Source organism: Colobus angolensis, unplaced genomic scaffold (assembly GCF_000951035.1).
Source record: "Colobus angolensis palliatus isolate OR3802 unplaced genomic scaffold, Cang.pa_1.0 Scaffold295, whole genome shotgun sequence".
In the NCBI taxonomy this organism is placed as follows: domain Eukaryota; kingdom Metazoa; phylum Chordata; class Mammalia; order Primates; family Cercopithecidae; genus Colobus; species Colobus angolensis.
The window spans coordinates 138,931-142,989 of record NW_012116210.1 but is presented as its reverse complement, the minus strand read 5'-3'; positions in this window follow the sequence as shown (position 1 = coordinate 142,989).

Below are 4,059 nucleotides of genomic sequence, written 5' to 3'. Positions count from 1 at the left end.
ATTACAGGCGTGAGCCACAGTGCCCAGCAGGACATCTGTTATTTTGTTGCCTATTTCTACCTTGCTTGATTTAGGTTTGGGGAAAACACCTACCCCCACTTTCAGCCACATGCTTTGCGTGAAGCTGACCTCTACGTTGGTCCCAGTGGTGAATCAGTGAATCATTGGAGTAAGGTTCAAGTCACCTGGGGAAGTCCATTTCCTGGGCTGCAGTGGTTAGTCTGAGAGAGGAAACAGGCTTGAGCCAAGGTCCAGTCAGAAGACCCGAGGTGGTTTTCTTGGTTAACATGAAAATGGAGCTACTCTTTCCCATTGGACTTGAACATGAGTGGTCTTAATATCTAGACTACACCTGGAAAGTGAGGTCATGTCTGAGGATAAGGCCAACACATGAAGGAGGACAGAATTGAGCAGAGACATGGAAAAAACCTGAATTTTGGTGATTTTGTCTGAATTCTTGTAGTCAACTATGCCTGAAGCCCACCTTATTCCCTAACTGTTCATGTTCTTCAGCTGATGCATTTTATTTCTGCTTAAGTTAGTTTGGGCTGGTTTTTCCATCTCTTGAAACCACAAGACCCCTGACCAATACTTGATCCTGATGACATCAAGAGCGAAACACTTTATAGCTATCTTCATGCATTTCTAAAAATAGACTTTGGATCAGTTGGGATGCTTTGGGTGACAAATAATGGAAAACCTAACTCCAAATGGCTAAAGCAATAAGTGAATTCATTAGCTCATTCTTGAAAATGTCCAAAGTAGTGTGAGCCTCAGGCCTGTGTTCCAGATCTATTTCTCTGTAGCTCTTTTGGCCAAACTGTTCTTACTGTTTTGGCTTTGCCTTTAGCCCGGCTTCCCTGGTAGCACAAATGTGGTAGTGGTTCCCGACCTCATGGGTATGTGCCACCTGGGAAAGAAAGAGGAAGAAGAGTCTTCTTAACCGAAAACCATCAAGCAGACGTCCCGACCTTCACTTTGGTTAGAACAGCTTAGATCACATGCCATTCTTACACCAAGGCAAGCAGGAGGGGATCTCCCTGGTTTGTAGCCAGGGCCCGAAGCTGGACCTGGGGGTTGGATCTGTGCCAATCTGAGCTGGGAGCTGCAACATGGTGGGGAGGGCATGGGCAATGGGAGGTGTGCTCACTGCTCACTTTAAAACAAGAAAATAAGAGTAAATGTTTGGATGAAAATCCAACATTTTAGCAATGATATCACAGATAGCAATGATATCACAGTCGCTAGAGTTATATTTTTGTTTAACATCTATTCTCTTTGCTAGACAATCTGGGAGAACCCAAGCCCAACATCTTTTATTTCCTTTAGTATAGCCTCATACTCACTAGGGGCTCACTCTTTCTCTTCATTTTTTTATCCAATAAACTTTGTTTCCCCACAAAGCAAGGACAGAGTTTCAAAACCAGCTGACCAAAAGAGTCTAAATAGAGTGAACTGTATTTCCATGACCAAAGCTTTGCTCTCTCCTCCAAACCTATTGGCTGTGTGACCCAGCACAAGTCACTTACCTCTCTAAACCTCAGTTTCCTCAATTATAGAATGGGGATAACAGTACTATCCACCTTATAGAGTTGTTCAGAAAAGTAAAAGAAATAATGTCTATAAAAGTGCTTAGCACAGGGCTAACTCATGGGAAGTGCTCACCAACGTTAGCAGTGGCTCTTTTTTTTGTCATTGGGTGTGTGTTTGGGCATGTTGGACGAATCTGCCAAGGCTGCAATTTCTTTATCTATGAATGGCAGAAAACAATCTCTACTTTGTGAGGCTGCTGTGAAGAACAAAAAGGAAGGTCTTGGCATGCAGTAGGTGTCGACTAAATGTTAACTCCAAGTCACTTCCCCCGTGCCCATCCCAGCATGGAATAAGAGGGAGACATGCCTTTAATTCCTTCTGTCCCTCCCACAGATGGAAAAGGAGTTTGAGAACCTAAAGGTTTGTTTTATAAATAAGGGTGAAGGATCCCTTATTTGAAACGCTTGGGACCAAAAGTGTTTCGGATTTTGGATTTTAGAATATTCGCGTATACATAACACGATATCTTGGGGATGGGACCCAAGTCTAAACATGAATTTCATTTCTATTTCATATATACCTTATACACAAAGCCTGAAGGTAATTTTATGTAATACTTTAATAATTCTGTGCATGAAACAAAGTTTGTGTACACAGAACCATCAGAAAGCAAAGATGTCACTATCTCAGCCACCCACATGGACAATCTGTGGGTGTTTGGCATCACCACCATTCCTGACTCTGAATTTATATGCTACTGAGAAGCAATCATTTTCTCATATTTACTCACACATGAGGACCTAGCAATACAAAATGGACATACCATTAATATAGTAAAAAATCATGTGTTTGGGGTAAAGAAGCAGCACAGTGCATCACTAAAATACCTGGATCAGTTGCTAAATAACAGCAGCAACAAACAGCAGCTGGCTTTTAGTCTCCACCTGCGATGCTGTGTTTTGACTAAACGGTTACTGTACACTGTACTTTATTTTACTTTTTGCAGTGAGAAGAAACATCGGAAGCACTTGAGGGACCGCAAGTGGGTCCTCCAAGGAGGGGGAGGTATTCTGCTGGATGTTTTAAAAAATCTTTCGTCCAGAGTCATTTGCCTCATCAACAACAGTTTTGTCTTAGAAGTCTTCTTTGCATCCTGGAGAACCTGCCGCTGGCGGGGCCAGCCTGCACTGGTAGGATTTATTACCCTTTGCGGGTATGCTCAGAAAAGATATATCACAGCTGGGAGGATCTCTTTTCCCTTAGGGATGCTGAATAAACCGTCATGCGTCTGTTTTAACTGCGACCCATCACATGAGGTCAGGTGTAAAATTTTCTTCTGTGGCATCATGTCCAAACGGAGACTCAAACAGTTTCAGATTTTGGAACATTTCGGATTTCAGATTTTGCATTAGGAATGCTCAAACTGTACTTAGAAATCAGGGGCAAAGAAACCATTCCCTAGGCTTAGAGTGACATTGTGGTTGAGATCTGATAGTTGTAGACCAAGCGATCCAGTTCTGTGGTTCTTTTTCCGACCACTGTCAACCACATTGGGCTTTCAGACAAACCTGCAGACAGTGAGGTTGAAACTTCGGTTGGAACAGAAGAGTGATATGTACGTGAACAGCTGCAAAATGTTCTCACTTACGTCTGTGAAACGCAATGCTGGCCAAGGCAGGGGAACTCTTGCATTTTTGTTAACTTACTGACTTTTTTCCCGTTCGGATGTTTCCAGTTACCTTAGTGGGCTTGTTTGTCCTGAGTCCCAGGACATTGTTTAAAATGCCAGTTGGCTCAGGTGGAAGTTACTAGACTAAAACAGTTTTACAGCATGAAAAACCTTTTGGATTTCAGACAGTGATTTATGCATTAGTGACTGTGATGGGGGGGCAGGAGGAGTTCTGCAATCTCTATCCCATTATTCATTTCTGTATTGCAACTCCTCTCACATTATCTGATGTCGTGTCAGAGCTTAGCAGATAGTTGAGGAGTACGTGAAGGGAGGAGGAATCACTACTAAATAGGCCAAAGCACAAATTCCAACCAGTGATGTTTACAGCTTATTGATGACAGAATTTCCAGGCTGGCTGCAGGCTCGTTTTGACATTTACTGACTTGTACTTTCAGAAAGATCAAGAGGAGGCAGGTGTAGTGGCTCACACCTGTAATCCCAGCACTTTGGGAGGCCGAGGTGGGTGGATCACCTTAGATCAGGAGTTCCAGGCCAGCCTGGTCAACATGTTGAAACCCCATCCCTACTAAAAATAAAAAAATTAACTGGGCATGGTAGCAGGTACCTCTAATCCCAGCTACTTGGGAGGCTGAGGCAAGAGAATGGTTTGAGCCCCAGAAGCGTTGGTTGCAGTAAACCGAGATTGTACCAGTATACTCCAGCCTAGATGACAGAGCAAGACTCCATCTCAAAAAAACAAAGAAAGACCAAGGGAGAATCTGTTAGGGCCAGTTGGCCCTGATTTTCAGTTAGGATAATGAGTGGTGTGAGCCTAGGCAAAGTGACCATATCAC